Below are 20,084 nucleotides of genomic sequence, written 5' to 3'. Positions count from 1 at the left end.
CAGGAGCACTGGCTTCCGGTCAGGCCTCTCTCCTTGGCGTATAGACAGTGGCTTCTCACTATATCCTCACATGACTTTTCTTTGTATGCTCAGTAGTTTCAGTTGTGTCTGAGCCTTTGCGAATACATGGACTGCAGCATGCCAGGCTTCCCTAACCTGCACTGTCTCCTGGAAGTTGCTCAAACTCATGTCCATTGAGTTGATGATGCCACTGAACCCTTTACTCCCTTATATTTCTAAGTTACATCCGTAACACACTATATTGATTACTATAGCTTTATAATATGTCTTGAAATCACATAAGGCCAATCTTCAAATTTTGTTACTGTTTTGACTTCTTAAATTCCTGTGCCTCACCAAATAAATTAGAGTTAGCAGATAAATTTCTTAAAAAAGCTTAAGATTTTGATAAGCTTTACATTAAATTTATGGATGAATTTGAAGAAAACTGACAAATAATATTGAATTTTTAAAAAGCATGAACATGGTGCATTTCTTGAATTATTAGTTTTCTTTAGTTTTCCTTGACAAGGTTTTGATATATTAAGTGTACATTTCTTGCAAATTTTCCATAAATTCATGTCTAGTTTTTTAATGTTGATAATATAAATGGAATTCTGTATCCATACTTGTTAATATAGAAATATAATAGAATTTTAGATATTTACTATGTATCCTGAAAACTTACTAATTTCACTTTTAAGATTTATCAGTGATTTTATAGTTTTACATTTTTCTAAATATACAATCATCATTTATAAATAAAGGCTATTTTTCTTCATGTGTCTAAACTTTACTTAATTTTCTTGTATTGTTCATGGACAAGTCCAGCAGTACAATGTTGCATCAAATGATAAGACTAATCAACTATGCTTTGATCCTCATCTTAGAAAGCAGTCTTTTTCCACTGATCATAATGTTGGCTACAATTTTTCATAGTAGCCTTTTATCAAGAGGCATAAATCTCACTTATTACTAGTTTTTTGAGAATTTTTATCATTAATGGGTTCTGCCTTTTATCAAAAGTCATATACACAAATTAGATTCTTAATTAGTTTTTGATCTTTGAATCTATTAATATGGCAAATTTCATTGACTGATAATATAGATTTTAAACCAGTATTTCTTTCTAAAATAAACTTTACTTACTCATTATATATTATCATTTTCATACAATGTTCAATTTGATTTCATATTGTACTTTAACATTATCGCATTTTTGTATAAGGATATTAGTTTATAGTCTTCTCCTTAGAATTAGTGTATAAATTTGGGGAATCAGAGTAACAAAAAGATGTTGATAATATTGCCTTAAAATATTTTTCAGGTCTGTAAAATTTGCAGTGATGTTTTTGGCAAATGTTTATTTAGTATTGCTGTGGTTACCTATTGAATTAACCCTTACAGCATTATGAAGTTCTCCTATTTTCCTCTAATAATACTTTTTAATTTGAAATATTTTTATCTAAAATTAATATACTGCTTAGGCTTTCTTATATTTACTTATACTTACTGCTTATATGGTGTGTGTGCTTGTGTGCTAAGTTACTTCAGTCATGTCCAACTCTGTGTGACACTATGCCCTGTAGCCTGCCAGGCTCCTCTGTCCATGAAATTTTCCTAGCAAGAATACTGGAGTGGGATGCCATGCCCTCTTCAGGGGATCTTCTTGACCCTCTGTCCCAGGGATGGAAGCCACATCTCTTGTCTCCTGCACTGGCAGGTGGATACACTAAAAACATGGGAAGTTCTTCTATGGTGTACCATTTTGTAAATTCTACTTTAATTTTTTTGCCAGCAGAGGATATATTATCTAATATTTCAATAATTTAAAATATTGGATTTATTGAGTATTATATTACAGACATGTTTTTGACTTATCTTATTAAATGTCCAGGTATGCTTTAAAATGGTCTGCACTTTTTGGACTTTGTATGTAATATCTTACAGAATTCACTAGTTCACTGAGATTGCTCAAATATTCTATACACATAGTGATTTTTTTGCCTGTGCATTTTATCCACACATATAAACTAAGAGGATTACATTAAAAAACACTAGTAGATCTTGAATCTACACTTTCTAAGAATATAAACACAACTGAAGGAAGAGGAACAAAGATGGGGACATTCGTTTTTACATGACATTGCAAAGGATCTAGATGTGAGAACATCTCTGCAAATGGAGGGTAGAGGCATTTTGAAGAATTCATTGGAGTACAAGACTGAGGAATTGATGAAGGTGACATAGCATCTTATTTTTTTGGTAGACTTTACTTATTTTCTCAGATTTATTTAATCTATAACTTAAAAATAGAATGAACTTCAAAGCAGGCTGGTGTTGGAGATCTGGAGAAGACTGACTAGCTGGGGAGAGACAGCAAAGGGACATTGTTTGTCACCATCACCTAAGGCAGGAATTGGTGATGATGAAAGTTGGTAAAGATAAGGGCCAAAGTGGATTCCTAGTCAGAGTGACAGTCACTACCTGCTAACAGCTGCTCCACAGATAGGTACCACCTTGTACCAGAACAAACTAAAGGCAAGAAAGACAATGATATAGAATTTCTTATATGGTAGCAAAAAACATACTTTCAGAATGAATAATAGATTCTTCCATCACTTAAACGAATGGGATTAAACTTAAAAGCTTTTGTTCAGTGAAAGAAACCAATGCCAAAATGGAAAAGCAATCTATTGAATGGGAAAAAAAAAATACTTGCAAAAGATACAGCCAATAAGCAGTTAATCCAAAATATATAAATAGCTCATACAACTCAATATCAATAAAACAAACTGATTAAGAAATATGCAGAAGATTTGAATAGACATTTTTCCAAAGAAGACATAGCGAAGGCAATCAGGCACATGATAAGATGCTTAACATCATTAATCATCAGAGAAATACAAATCAAAACCACAATGGGTTATCATCTCTCATCTGTCAGAACGGCTATCATCAAAAAGACCACAAATAACAAGTGTTGACAAGGATGTGGAGAAAAGGAAATCCTCATACACTGCTAGTGGGATTGTAAATTGGTTCAGCAACTGTGGAAAACAGTATGAAGGTTCTTCAAAAGTCTAAACATAGAATCACCATGTGAAAAAGTGGAAGCATTAGTTGCTCAGTTGTGTCTGACTCTTTGCAACTCAATGGACTGAATTTAGGCCACCAGGCAACTCTGTCTATGGAATTCTCCAGGCAAGAATATTGGAGTGGGTATCATTTCCTTCTCCAGGAAATCTTCCCAACCTAGGGATTAAACCTGGGTATCCTACATTGCAGGTGGACTCTTTACCATCTGAGCCACCACCCTAGAACTAGCCATTCCATATGATCTAGAAATTCCAATCCTGGGTGTGTGTGTATGTATATGTAAATATATAAAGAAAATTCAAACATTAATTTGAGAAGATATACACACCCCGATGTTCATAGCAGCATTATTTACAATAGTCAAGATATGAAAGTGCCCATCAACAGATCAATTGATAAACAAAAGCAAACACATAAACAAACATATATATATATATATAAACAAACATATACACATATACATAATGGAATACTACTCAGCCATAAAAATAAAGAAATTTTGCCATTTACAACACCACGGATGGACTTAGAGGTTATTACGCTTAGTGGCTTAGTAACATAAGTCAGAGAGAGATAAATACTGTATGATATCACCTCTATCTAAAAAATCTAAATGAGTGAATATAACAAAAAGAAAGAGACTCACAAATATAGAGAACCAACTAGAGGTTACCAGTGGGGAGAGAGAAATGGGAAGGGGTCATATAGGGGTTGAGTGTTAAAAGCTGCAAACTGCTATATGTAAAATATATAAGCTATAAGTGTGTCTTGTACAGCACAGAAAATAGAGCCAATATTTTATAACTTTTAAATGGAGTATAACCTTTAAAAAGGTGTATGATGTACATCTGAAACTCATATATATATATACTATAAATCAACTACACCTCAAAAATGCTTACAGTTTTAAAAAATATTAATGAGATTCTTCCATATTCAAGTTGTTCCTGTTACTGCATTTAATTCTCAGAAAAAGTATATTAACTGTGTATTTTCAATAACTTATAGAAAAGAAATCCAGTATTCAAGAAGGTTAAGTACATTAATGTCTATAGCTATTAAATACCAGCACCAAATTTTTTACTTGAACAATGTCAGACTCCATATTTCATATTTCTTATATAATAAAGCAATATATGCAAAAGAATAGCCTTGTAGGCAAAGATCCAAAATTCGTTCTACTGCCCAATGTTTAACTGTAGAACTAGATCATACTTTGTATCTGTTAACAATCAGTATCATTTCATTAATTATACTTAAGAAATTGACAAAATAAAGATAGATTCTTAAGTACATGATCGATTCTGCCTCTAAACAAATGGCACCATTGTCTGTTTTTTTTTTTTTTTAACGGAACATGTAAACAATTGTACATATAAAGTCAAGTAGAATTAGGTCAGAATAATTCACACGGCAGTATTTGAAGTCTTGGTTTCTTTTCTAAATCAGAAACCTTCTGAAATATCCTTTCAAAAATATTTTATCCACGTATGATTGACATGTAAAAATATTTCATGTATAATACATGATGAATTTGGGGATAAGTATACATCCATGAAATCATCATTATCATTAAGGACCCAAACATATCCAGCACTTCTCAGACATTCCCACCACCCATTTTCTTCTTCTCCTTCCCCCATCCCCTTTTTCTCTTGCTCTTATTATTTTGCATTAAAAACACTTCACATAAGTTTATGTTTTCTTGAAACACTCTATGTGTAATCAAGCATTTTTATCTACAGACATTATTTTGTATAGTAGATATCCAGAACTTTTCTATGTTGCACAATTGACTGTACTTTCAGACGATTTACCTCCCCATTTCCTCCCCTCCTCCAGCCCCTGGCAACCACCATTCTGCTCTCTGTTTCTATGATTTTGACTACTTTAGATTTCACATATAACATTCCTGTATATCAATTAAAAAAAATTAGGAATTTGAAGGATTATAGGATCAAATTTACAGTAAAGAATTTGCCTGCAATGTGGGAGACCCTTGGGTTGGGGAAGATCCCTTGGAGAAGGGAATGGCTACCCACTCTAGTATTCTTGCCTGGGGAACTCCATGGACAGAGGAGCCTGGTGAGGTACAGTCCATGGGGTCACCAGTATATATGTAGACTGGTATCAGAATTAAGATAAATCCTCATGGAAGATAGTTTGTCAGCCAGAATACAATGTTTATATACATTCTTTTGCATTTAAACTTAATTTCCTAACATACTTACTTCAGCATTTTCCAGCTACACAACTTATAGTGGCATTACTTCACACATTTGTAATACAGTTAAAATATTTTGAAACCAGAAAGTGAAAGTGTTAGTCACTCAGTCATGTCAGACTCTTTGTGACCCCATGGACTGTACCTCACCAGGCTCCTCTGTCCATGGAGTTCCCCAGGCAAGAATACTTATAACCAGGTTTCTTACTACTGGGGAGGGGAGTGTACAGATAAGCAAGGGGAGAAAACAATAATGATCCATGTAGTAATGGATTAGAGTTAGAGACCTCAGGGTGAACTCATGTTTAAGTTAATATAGATACAGTAGGTTATATATAAAAAATACAGATTTTATATATATAGATATATATATATAGATATATATATATATATCTCCATCTGTTAGCTGAGGGGATCCAGAAGCAACGATACATCATTAACAATGAATATCCTTGGCAATCAGATTTTGGTTTCTAGTAGTATTCTTCAGTGGGCTTCCCTCATGGCTCAAACAGTAAAGAATCTGCCTTCAATGCCAGGTTTCAATCCCTGGGTCGGGAAGATACTCTGGAGAAGGGCATGGCAATCCACTCCAGTATTCTTGTCTGAAGAATCCCATCTTCAATAAAAGAAGCCAGGACTATTTGGAAATGTGGCTGATTCTAAAAACGGGGCAAGAAATACACAACTTGAGGCCAGAGTTTTTTTCAGCAGCAGAAAGTAAGAAAGTGCTCAAACAAACAAACAAACAAAAACAATCCTCAGTGACAAGAAGGTATCAAATGGTCCCAGGATCCAAATGAAAGAGCTTCCAATGGCCAAGGCTGGAAAACTGTAATCAACCAAATAAATATATTTGGATCATAAAACAAAATATAAATAAATATCCCTGAATCCATAATTATACATAAAAATATAAACCATAATTTTATCATATAATTATAAATTATAAGTATATAAGAAAACATAATTATAAATAAATACTGAATAAATAAATATTCAGCATGTATTCAAATAACAAATATTTTATTATTCAGTATAAATAAATACTGAATAAATGAATAAACAAATGAAGAAGAAGAGACAAAAATCTTGTGGAAAGTCATCTCCCCCAAAAAATATTTAGAAGTTTCACTCTCAAAGAGTTAGGACATACTCGTGATTCATACAAATGGCTGTACATAGTGAATTTATTCCACAGACTACAGATAAAAGCAGGGTGAAAAGAAAACATTTAGACTAGAGAAACCTGACAATTATCACTTCAACCAAGAGTTCAAGGTTAACATCAACAGTGATGTCATCTTGATACTATGTGTACTTGCTGTGATTGTGTTCACTTTACTTCTGTGAAATTCCTTCCCCAAACCCACACCCCACCACCCTCCAAATCTGGACATGAGATAAATAACAGACAAATCTCAACAGAAGCAAAGTGTACAATATACCTGACCAATATCCCCAAACAGTTAAGGTCATTAAAAACTAGGAAAGACTGAGAAATAGCACAGCCAAGCAAAACCTAAGGAGACTAGGCTACCACATGTAAAGCGTTCTGTCTAGGATCCTGGAGTAGAAATAAGATGATTAAAAATGTGAAAATCTGTAAAAAGTACTGACCATAGTCAATAATCATTGTCTCACTAATTGTAACAGATTTACATACTAATGAGACAGGCTGGGACCTGGGACCCTTTGCTGCAGTACTGAAATGCTTACACCTGGACAAAGCTTTTCTGCAGCAACAAAATACAAAGACACCATCAGGGATTAAAAATAACCGTACACATGGGAGGTTGGGGCAAATGCTGGACAATATAAAAGACCAACTTCCAACCCCCAGGGAGTGAGCAGGGAGTGAGCAGCAAGGGAATCTGCTGTCTATTCTCACTCCTCCCTACTGCAGCAGTTGTTCAGTTACTGTGGTGTCTCAACTCTTTTGTGACCCCACGGGCTATAGCCTTCCAGGATCCTCTGTCCAGGAGATTTTCCAGGCAAGAATACTGAAGTGGGTTGACATTTCCTTCTCCAAGGAATCTTCCTGACCCAGGGAACAAACCTGGCAGATGTATTTTTTACCACTAAGCCACCAGGGAAACAGGGATGAATTTCTTGTCTGGCCTCCAGTTGATTTCTATAGATTGGAGAAGGTGGGTGTCCCTAGCATATGATTTACTAACATAAAAAACTGTATGGGGTATAAAAAACTTTTCTCTTTCTATTCTTTTATCTATTTTTCTGTAAATCTAAAACTGAAAAAAAAACTGAAGTAAAATATAATTTATTTAAAGGGAAAGAAGAAATGAAGGAAAGAGGGAAGGAAAGAAAAGGCAGGATGGAGGGAAAGTGGCAGAAAGGAAGAAAAATGAGAGAGAGAGGTTTGGGGAGGCAAAGAATCCCTTTTTTATATCAAGCCTCTTCCTGGGTCTCTTTATAGCACAAGTTCTGAAAGAGTTGCCTATAAATCACTATGTTGATGTCTTCATCTCCCATTTGTTTTTTAACTTTCTCTAGTTGAGTCCCTTCTTGTCACTACAGTAAATTTTATCTATGGTGTGAGTAACTTGGACTTGACCCTTGGACTGCAAGGAGAGTCCCCTGAGAGTCCCTGGACAGCAAGGATATCAAACCAGTCAATCCTAAAGGAAATCAATCCTGAATATTCATTGGAAGGACTGATGCTGAAGCCGAAGCTCCAATACTTTGGCCACCTGGTGTGAAGAGGCAACTCCTTAGAAAAGACCTTGATGCTGGGAAAGATTGGAGGCAGGAGGAAACGGGGATGACAGAAGACGAGATGGTTGGATGGCATCGCTGACTTGATGGACATGAGTTTGATCAAGCTCTGGGAGATGGTGAAGGATAGGGAAGCCTGGCGTGCTGCAGACTATGGGGTCACAAAGAGTTGGACATGACTGAGCAACTGAACAACAATGAATAACTTGCATCTGTCCTAAAGGTATGGGTCGTAAAGGTATGGTTTCTGTCCTTACTGCATTCTTTTGCTGAGCAGCCTTTTGCACTGTTGACTTCTCCCTCCTGGAAGTAGTTTTGTTTGTTTGCTTCCTTGTTCTCATAATCTTTACTTATTGTTGTTCCCCTTTTCAGTGGCCACTCCTTTTGTGTTGTTTTGCAAAATGTATTTTTTTCCTGCTGGACCAATAACTAGAATCTTCAAACCTCATCTCTTTTATTCATATATGCCCATATTTTCTTTAGATGGGTATTTCCAAATGGTATTTATCTCAAGCCCAGATATTTCTCGTGTGCTCCAGAATCTTAAATAAATGTCACCTCTTCAGAAAGATTTTCCCTGACCACCCAATCTGAATGCTTTCCTCAGTATTTCTACTCTATCATGCTATTTTTCTCATTTTTCTTTTAATTTCTTTTTTGACCATACTACATGTTATATGGGATCTTAGTTGCTCAACAGGGATCCAACCTGTGGTCCCACATTGGAAGTTCAAAGTCTTAACCAATGAAATGCCAGGGAAGCCCCCTCTATTTTTATTGTTTTAAATAGCACTTAACACTGTCTAAAGATGCCTTGTTCCTATATTTCTTATAATGTCTGTTTCCCTCCTTCCTGACAATCCCTCTATCAGATCCTCGCTAACCGTAAACTTCAGATTGCTACAACTTTGTTCATTTCATTCGTAATTGAATTCTTAGGACTAGTGCAATACAAAAAAAGATAACACACTAAGATAAAAAGATAATTAATACACTGAATATACAAGTTTTGTATTATTAATATAAATATTTGTGAGCTAAATAAACATTTATTATCAGTAGATATTGATTGAGATAAATTGAGACAAACATATTTATCTATCATATTCTAATTTTCCAAAACTGACTTTTCCAATTAGTAAAATAGTATATTCATTACATTAAAGCTCTTGGTATGGTTTCTAGTATCTGAACTATATCTCACAGACTTTGAATTCTGATGACTATTCTTAGTAGAAATGGAAAAATGTTTGAAAAAGGAATTTAGCTTTGGAGTCAGATACATCACATCAGGTTTATTTTCTGTTAACTCTATGACATGATAGAAAAATAAAATTCTATTTTGTTTAAATCATTGACATTTTTTGGTGTGTTTGGTTGGTTGGTTATAGCATTTTAAAATGTATCATGAACAATATAGAAGGGACAATTCAAAGGATATAAAAAAAGTGGCACACTACTGTTCCAAAATTGAACACCAGGGCCCAAATTTGGAGATGAGAAGATAACAAAATGCTCCTATGTTCCTAAGGGGTATTTGAAGAAAGCTATCTAACAATTGGAGTTAGATGTTTCTTCTAGAGTCTATAAAGAAGTAGTATCATAGGGTTGCAAAGAGTTGGACAAGACTGAAGCAGCTTAGAATAGCACCACACAGTACTATTGTAATCGTGTACCACTGCTCTAAAGAATCTTTAAACAAAACTGAGAAATAGAGAGGGAGTCAAAGTTAGCTAGCATTGTAGATGATAAGTCTTTTTCTGCCCTGTCTCACAGATTATCCTCACTGAAGCCACAAGAAGATAGAGGCCACCACCCCCGCCCCCTGGCCAAAAAAAAAAAAAAAAATTCTTTGGTGTAGGTGAGCCCACTGTAAAAGGTAAAGTTATTATTCTCTGTTGGAATCTGCATAAGGCAGGACACCTGCTTATTTATCTTTAATCTGTCTGAACACAAGTAATCAAACCAATTGTTCACATATACATATTCATAGGAAGCAGAATTTTACCCTAAAAGCATGCTTGTGATTTGCTGTAGACAGTCTTAACTATTTTAATACCTGAAAGTGAAAGTTGCCCAGTCGTGTCCAGCTCTTTGCGACCCCATGGACTATACAACCCGTGGAATTCTCCAGGCTAGAATACTGGAGTGGGTAGCCTTTCCCTTCTCCAGGGGACTTTTCCAACCCAGGGATTGAACCCAGGTCTCCCACATTGCCAGTGGATTCTTTACCAGCTGAGCCACAAGGGACGCCCAAGAATACTGCAGTGGGTAGCCTATTCCTTCTCCAGTGGATCTTTCTGACCCAGGAATTGAACCAGGGTCACCAGATTGCAAATTCATAAAGTAAATGCAAGGCCTGCATTTTATGGTTGTTTTAAAGTTTGGAAATGTTTTGATCTTATCACATTTCCATATTTTAAAATAAGCCACAAATTAAAGTGTTAAATAACTCAATATTATAAGGATGAATTTCAAAGAGTTATGCAATGTTTTGTTTGGTAGTTTATTTAAAATTGGAGACTAATTTACACTAAGATTATTGTAAGAGTATCGGTGAGCAAGGTCAGTTTAAAATACTACTATTTATTTTAAGAAAATATAAAGGCTAGCATCTTCTTGATTTTAGAGAAAATTAGCAAATATGTTTGCTTTCTGAATTCTGTTTATGATAAAATCATTTCAAGTAGAGAGATAAAAGATGCTAAAATTTTGGCCCACATCAAAATAAATTGCCCTTGTTTAATTTATTTGGAAATTTAATAGTTGAATTGTATTTATAACCTCAACTTTATTAGTTTCTTCAAAACATTATACAAATTTGCTAAGTTTTTAAAGTACTTTTGAAAATTGATAGTGCATCAAAAAGTATCCACAATGAACAGAAAACATTATTAATTGGCATACACTTGAGAAAAAAGTAATTTAAATGCTGAAGAGAAGAACTTTGAGCAATTAAAAGGCACACAATTAAAATGTTTTATTTCTGTTTAACACATAAACCCTATTTTACTTTGTATTGTATTAATTTATTCAATTTGGGATTTGTTTAATAGTCATTTTGAGCAGTGTTAAAGATTTAAATTTTCTTATCAAACAATTTTAGTGGATATGTGGATATGTGAGCATATCTTAAAACAACAAAAATATTATTAAACATAATGGCTGGCATATACTGGTGTATTTCCACAGCTACCTAAATCTAGAGTGATGTGACTCAGAGAATGTTTGAAAATAAAGTAGGAAATTCTTTCCTCCAGTGATCGATTCTGAGATTTCTGTATTTAAAATCATCAGTGATTTAAGAACAGAGATTTAAAAAAACTTATATTTTTACATTTCCACATAAGTTAATCAAAGCCACTGGTATGTTCTTAAATGGAAACTGACAATATAGAATTGAAAGTTGCTCAATTGTGTCTGATTCTTTGTGACCTCATGCACTATACAGTCCATGGAATTCTCCAGGACAGAATACTGGAATGGGTAGACTTTCCCTTCTCTAGGGGATCTTCCTAACCCAGGAATTTAACCAGGGTCTCCTGCATTGCAGGTGGATTCTTACCAGCTGAGCTACCAGGGAAGCTGGCATTAAAACCTGGTATGAATGAATTTTGCTAGTAAAAATGCGCAGTGAAGGTGAAGTCACTCAGTCGTGTCCAACTCTTTGCGACCCTGTGGACTGTAACCTACTAGGCTTCTCCGTCCACGGGATTCTCCAGGCAAGAATACTGGAATGGATTGCCATTTCCTTCTCCAAGGGATCTTCCCGACCCAGGGATTGAACCCGGGTCTCCCGCATTGGAGGCGAACTCTTTAACCTCTGAGTCACCAGGGAAGCCCCCAAAAAGATGCACAATAGAGTACTAAATAAAGAAATTAAGGTTTAAAATCATAGCAAAATGCTTAGTACATCTTTGAATATCAGTAAATAATAAAGAGTTCAATGATATTGATCATGTCTTTATATAAACCTTCTCTGATCCAAAGAAGTGTCAGCTTAATTTGGAATAAGCCCATTTTGTGTAGTATATATGAAACCTGTACATTCAATCAGGAAACCCATCATCATCTTTGAAAATATCTGTAGCTATTTCTCTTCATTAGAAATTATATCCTCTGATTACAGCTTTTAAGAGGTCCTCTCAGAATTCATCTTGACTAGGACCCAAGAAAAGGCTGAGAAAAACGTGATTCTTTTTCTTTATTTTAATTGTCACTCAGAAATGTATATACATTCTATCTCCCAAAAGGGAGAAAAATATACACTAATTTATATGACTCTGATTTGATACTTACAAATTGATTCCCATTTTATAACGTATATCTTGTATTCTAGGTTCATAATAAACACTGAAAATAAGTCAATGACATTTACTTGAACTCTTCAGTAGGTAAAATAGGACTCCAAATGATAACAACAATTTAATTCAGTGGATATTTAAATAATTACTATAGTAAATGAATATAATATTGATATTAATTAGTTGAAAATTACAACTATATTCATTTATCTTGTTGTTCCTGTTACGACAGGCATTAAGTGTTGATGTTCCATAACCTGAAGAATTTATTTGTTGAAGATCTAAATTGATGGCTGAGACTAGTTTCCATTTATCAGTTCCCATTTTCATTATGTTTTGTTTTCAGACAAATTTGATTCAAGATCAGTAGCCTATGGCAATCTCACTGAAATGAAGGTAGATGAAAATAGAAAGATGAAAAATTGAACTGACAATGTTGTATGAAAAGTTTGTGATGTACAGTCACTAAACCCTCTATCAGTGCGTTTCCACAAATAGCTCACAGAGAGGTATATAATAGAAGACAAGCAACATTGTTTACTTGGTTGATTATCATATTTAACTTGTACCTTATACTGTTACATTTCAATTCATTTATTAAGTGATCACTTCGGAGTATTTTTATTATATATAAAACAAATTTACATTGGAGAAGGCAATCAAAGGAAATGTACATCGTCACTAAAGCATTAAATGCTAAGTTGCATCTGGAAAGGATAATAACTAGAAATCATAATATCTCAGAACCAGGTTAAAATAAAATCTAGTTAGGAAAGGGGTGTGTGTGTGTGTGTGTGTGTGTGTGTGTGTGTGTGCATGCATGCATGCACAATTATTTAAGAAATTTCAAAGGAAATACTATATTAACTATTTAGAAAACAAACGAGCATAATTTATTCATTAATTTATTCATTAATTTATTCATTCACTTAACCAATATTTAAAGAGTGCCTAAGACATAAGAAATACTTGGATACCTGGGCTTAGTGGTGTACAAAACTGATTCTGCCCTTGCCACAGTGAACTTGCAGTCCAATGATTGTTACAGAAAGTAAACTATAAATTATAGCCAAGTAGGATAAGTAAAAGGAGAAAAAGATAGTCATGGTTCAATTTGGGGTGCTCTTCCAGCACCCCATAATCACGGATCATTCCCCCATGATTCAAGTGGAAGGGGGAGGGTTAAGGATATTACCTTGATGAAAATCTGATACTGAAGCTCCAATACTGGCGTGCTACAGTCCATGGGTTCACAAAGAGTCAGACATGACTTAGCGACTGAACAACAACATCTGATGAAAATAATTTCTAAATTAAGACTTGAATAGAAGTAAATGTTGACTAGACAAAGTGAGAGGATCAAGTATTTCAAGCATAGCAAAGAAATTGTAGAGCGAAAGCCCAGGGTAAACAAAACCTGGCCCAGTGGGAAAAATTGAACCATGACTTTCTTTTTTGAGAATAAAGGGAGCCAATGGGACCCAGTAGAGGAGATGTAAGAGAAGCACATTTGATCTGTGGGTCAGGAAGATCCCCAGGAGAGGGCATGGCAACTCAATCCAGTATTCTTGCCTGAAGAATCCTATGGCCAGAGAAGCCTGGCAGGCTATGGTCCATATAGTCACAAAGAGTTGGACACAACTGAAGCGACCTAGCTTTCATGCACACATGGGAAAATAAGAAGTTGGAGAATAAGATGAACTAGATCATAAGGGACAAAATTATATTTATTACTTCTGTACTTCTGCTAGAGAGCACATCCACTGAAGTGTTAAAAATTGAGACATACAAACATTTTATTAAAATTATTTTGGCTGCAGTTCAAAAAAGGGAGAGGAAATGATCTACTCTGATGTCAGGCATATGGGTTGAAAAGTTGTGAAAATTTGAAAGATGATAGCTATCTGACTTTGGCACACTTTATCTGACACACACAAAGAATCGGACACAACTTGGCTACTGACAACATCTAACTTTGAAAAAAAAAGAGAGATGGAGAAGCATAAACACATTTAAATGATATGCATTACAATAGATAAGACTTGATAATTTGGTAGACCTGTATGGGATTGAGACAAAATAAGTGAGTGGGTGGCAGAATATAGCCCAGGTTTCCTAGCTAAAAACAACTGTAAGATTGTCCTACTGATAATGAACTCTGGATAAAAAGTGGATTAGGGAGGGAAGATGAGAAATCGATTTTTGTGCATATTTTAAGAGGGCCTGTTATGTAGTCTTTCTGGGGCAATGTTGATGAAGATGAAGACATATACAGAGGCCATCAGCCTCAGAAGGGGCCAGGCGGGACAAGAGCCAAGGAAAGGTGGCTTTATCTCATAGTCACAGTTCCCAAAGGGAACCTGACGCTCTCTTCGTGTTTCTTTCCTGCTTCCCACTCAAGTTAAATCAGGCTGGAGAAAAGCAACATAGAATATAGGCTCAGAACAAGCCACGTTCCATTTTCTAAAACCCTACTCCCACCCTACACCCACACGAACCCTACTCCCAACACATGCACTCTCCTTTAAGCTGCTTGAGTCTTTGTTGAAGGAAGGGAAAAGATAAAGCCCTGGAACAATCTGAAAACTTACACTTTGAAAATAAACCAGAATATGTCTTAACGTAACCTAAAATTGTTCTTCTGTGTATCCTTGAACAATCTTTGTTTATAGGAAGAAAAGCTATGAAAAACCTAGACAGTATATTAAAAAACAGAGACATCACTTTGCTGACAAAGGTCTCTATTATCAAAGCAATTATCCAGTAGTCATCAATGGATGTGAGAGTTGGGACCATAAAGAAGGCTGAGCACTGAAGAATTGATGCTTTCAAATTTTGGTGCTGGAGAAGAATCTTGAGAGTCCCTTAGACTGCAAGGAGATCAAACCAGTCAATCTTAAAGGAAATCAACCCTGACTTTTCATTGGAAGAACTGATTCTGAAGCTGAATCCCCAATAACTTGGCCAAACTGATGTGAAGAGCTGACTCACTGGAAAAGACCCTGATGCTGGGAAAGATTGAAGGCAGGAGTAGAAGAGGGCAACAGAGGATGAGATGACTGGATGGCATCACCGACTCAATGGACATGAGTCTGAGCAAACTCCAGGAGATAGTGAAATACAGGGAACCCTGGCACCCTGCAGTCCATGGTGTTACAAAGAGTCAGACATGACAGAGCAATTGAACAACAAACAACAAAAACAAACAGTTCTGACTGCCAGAAATTATGTGAAAATAATGGAATTAGACCAATATATAATTTAAGTGGTTGCTACCCTATTGGAAAGAGGAAAGTTCAATAGGGAATAGATGAATAAAATAAACAACAAGGACCTGTTGTATAGCACAGGGAACTATATTAAGTATCTTGTAATAACCTACAAAAAATCTGAATAATAGATATATAATATATATTTGTACATGTGTATCTATCTGTGGCTGCAGCTGCTGCTGCTAAGTCACTTCAGTCGTGTCCAACTCTGTGCGACCCCACAGACGGCAGCCCATGAGGCTCCCCCGTCCCTGGGATTCTCCAGGCAAGAACACTGGAGTGGGTTGCCATTTCTTTTCCAGTGTATCTATCTATCTATCTACATCTAAATCACTTTGTTGTACATCTGAAACAGTGGATTCCTTACTGTTGAGCCACCATGGAAGCCTGTTCTACATCTTAAACATTATAACTCAACTGTATGTCAATAAAAATAAATGCATAATAAAATTTAAAAAGAATTTTAAAAATGAGCAGATGACAGCAGTATTTACAGTCAAATGAAACAAGTATTCTTGACTTCATAGAACTTACTGCTTCTCTTCAAAATATATTTTATTTTTTTAAAAGGAATTCCCTGGTTGTTAAGTGGTTAGATTCACTGCTATGGACCTGGGTTCAATCCCTGGTAAGGGAAATAAGATGCCATGAACCTCAGGGTATGCCCAAAAATAAAATAAAATAAACATATCATTGAAAATGTTTGTCTTTAGAGATTATAATATTTTTAGATTTGGTAGATTAATTCAATGAAAATGAGAGGAATAAAAATTGAATTTATACAGCTATATAACATATTATTTTATTTACTTGGAGAAAATGCTAAGTGAAATAACTTCATCTTGACATACTTGAAATTTAAATCTGATCTTTTTTATGTTATTTTAACTAAAATAAAAATATGTAGTAATTTAAATTATACATTCTAATAAACATGAAATACTTTAGTAAAACTAGGTATAAATTACTATGTATACATGTATGTGAGTATATATGTGTGTGTGTGTATTATCCAAACTGATAAAATTATGTTAGTCAAAACCAACAGCCAAACCAAAATAAAAACTAAAATACAAGAACTCATAAAGTCAAACATAATGTTTTCTGAAATAACTATGCTAGTTCTTGATCAGAAAACATCATAACATGAAAATAATTAATAATAAACTAGGCCACTTATACCTGTTTTTATAAGTAAGTTAATCTCAAATCTCACTTTGTCTATAAAATAAGATTATAACACATCATATCATAATTTGGGTTCTGTATATATCAAAGGAAAACCAATTATAAACCATAAATTTATCATGTGTCTGAATTATAAATTATTGCACAGGATATGCACAGCTTTATCTACTTACGATCATCATTGCAGATGTACATGTTTTAATTCATCTAGAACCTAAATAAAAATGATGAGTACAAAATAGATTTGCAGTGATATTTTAGTCACTTTTTAAAGCTCTTTTTTTCCCCATACTCTTCAACACTTAGACTCTTACACACCATTCAACATGTATTTTTCTTCACCATTCTTAGACTAACTGAAAAAGATAGGATAAGGATCATTACTTGACACGGTCTCATTAAAAAAATAAAAATAAAAAAACAAAACTTCCCATCCAAGACCTATGAATTTGCATTATTCAGATGACTTTTCTCACTTGAATAAGAAAATTGATAATATGCTTTCTTTTTTATAGTTTATCATTTATTGCTCCCATTTTTATCATCTTTGAACTTTTCAGAAATGAAAAGATGAACATCCTGGTTCCCATCTTCTGAGAAATGCTATGTGCTATGATATTAGTCTTTGCACGGTTTATTGTGAATAGTCAGACTGAAGACAATTTTCTGCTAATTGATTTTAGTCTTCTTTGGTTATAACACAATATTGTTGATCATGCAGTTTTGTCAATTAAACATGCTGTGCCTCTCTGTCCCACTGTTTTTCACCTCACTTATTATAAACACTTAAAAGATAATTATTAACCAAAACACAATCTTTTTGCTTTTCGTAATAAACAAGAAACGAGTCTAGAGAGATCTGATTTCTCTCCAACTAGAGCGGGAGAAAATGGGTATGTATCATAATTGTAACATATACTTAGTGACCACAGCTCTTTCTGTTATGAAATAAAGATATTTCTTATTCAGATATCATAGATTTCTTAAAAGTTTTCTATTTCTATATGTTTATGATAAAGGGAATTTATAATATATGAGAATAAATACATTAAATAGATTAATAAACACATTCTCTATATATTCTATACATCATTATTAATATATATTCTATACATTCAGTTCAGTTCAGTCACTCAGTCGTGTCCGACTCTTTGTGACTCCATGAACTGTAGCACGCCAGGCCTCCCTGTCCATCACCAACACCCGGGGTCCACCCAAACCCATGTCCATTGAGTCGATGATGCCATCTAACCATCTCATCTTCTGCCATCCCCTTCTCCTCTGCCCTCAATCTTTCCCAGCATCAGGGTCTTTTCAAATGAGTCAGCTCTTCACATCAGGTGGCCAAAGTTGAGTTTCAGCCTCAACATCAGTCCTTCCAATAACACCCAGGACTGATCTCCTTTAGGATGGACTGGATGGATTTCCTTGCAGTCCAGGGGACTCTCAAGAGTCTTCTCCAACACCACAGATCAAAAGCATCTATTCTTTGGTGCTCAGCTTTCTTTATAGTCCAACTCTCACATTCATAAATTATCTATATTCTATACATTATTAATATGATGTATTAATAATTCTATCTATAGTTAACAAATTAGGAGACTAAGACATTAAAGAGGATTACATATACATAATTTTCCTTTTCACCAATGAATGAATTATTATTCCTAAATACTCTATAAAATTTACTGTATTGTATTTTCTTATCCATCATTACTGGGGCTTTTCTCATGGCTCACAGTAAAGAATCCGCCTGCAATGCAGGAGCCACAGCAGACATGAGTTCCATCCCTGAGTCAGGAAGATCCTCTGGAGGAGGAAATGGCAACTCAAGTATTCTTGCCTAGAGAATCCCACAGATATCCCTATATCTGGCGGTATATAGTCCATAGGCTCGCTAAGAGTCAGACAGGACTGAGCACGCACACATACACACATGATTCACATCAACTTTTGTGGAAAAAAAATAGCAAATGGACTGTCTCCACTATCTTCAGATAACTTCCATGAGAATTTTCATTTCATTCATTTTATCATTTAACTTGAATAACTTGTTGTCTTGGTCTAATGTAAAAAGAAAATAAATATTCTATGCAACATAATATAGTTCAAAGATGTTAATGTGTTATGTTCTATGGTAGAAACTGTTTCTCCCTTTAAAAATGTTAGAGACAGCTCCAAATAAATGATGTTATGAAAAAATAATTGCAAAAAAATTATGAAAAAAATGACTTCATATGAAAAAAATACAAAGAATGTGCCACTTTTATTTATAGACTCTCAATTGTGTTCCAGTGGTCAAGTTATCTATCTTTATGAAAATACCTTAGTGTTACTGTGACTTCATAATTAGCCAGATTCAGATAGTATCTAACAGAGGACTTGTTACCAGAATACATGAAGAATACTTCCAGTTTGATAAAAATAGCCAAATAACCCAATTTTAAAGATAGACACAAGATTTGAACAATATACCTTAATCAAGAAAGTTTACTGATGGTAGCTAAACTCATAAAATGATATCCAAAATCATTTGTCCTTAGGAGAGTAAAAATTAAAATCACAGTGAGATATCACTACAAACTCACTGCTGCTGCTGCTGCTGCTAAGTCGCTTCAGTCGTGTCCGACTCTGTGCGACCCCATAGACGGCAGCCCACCAGGCTCCCCTGTCCCTGGGATTCTCCAGGCAAGAACACTGGAGTGGGTTGCCATTTCCTTCTCCAGCGCATAAAAGTGAAAAGTGAAAGTGAAGTCGCTCAGTCGTGTCTGACTCTGTGCAACCCTATGGACTGTAGCCCACCAGGCTCCTCCATCCATGGGATTTTCCAGGCAAGAGTACTAGAGTGGGGTGCCATTGCCTTCTTCGACAAACTCACTAGAAAAGCTAAAATTGAAAAAGACTGGTACACTGCTGATTGGAAAGTAAAATGATTCAACTATTTTAGTTTAATTGTTTCTTAAACAGTTAAATATACAACTACAAAATGATATATCAGTTCCATTCCAAGGTATTTACCCAAGAGAAACGAAATCATGTGTCTATGGAGACACTAGTGCATAAATATTCATAGCAGCTTTACTTGCAATAATAAAACTTAGATAAAAAATCTAAATGTCCATGAATTTGTAAATATATATATTATGGTTCCTCTGTACAATATAATAACTCAGATCAATAAAGACAAACCATTGATACAGTAAGCAATATGGATGAATCTTACAATAATTGTGTTGACTGAAAGAAGCTAGATGAAAAAAG

The sequence above is a fragment of the Ovis canadensis genome, chromosome 9 (genome assembly GCF_042477335.2).
Source record: "Ovis canadensis isolate MfBH-ARS-UI-01 breed Bighorn chromosome 9, ARS-UI_OviCan_v2, whole genome shotgun sequence".
NCBI lineage: Eukaryota > Metazoa > Chordata > Mammalia > Artiodactyla > Bovidae > Ovis > Ovis canadensis.
Note: the sequence above shows the minus strand (reverse complement) of the source record.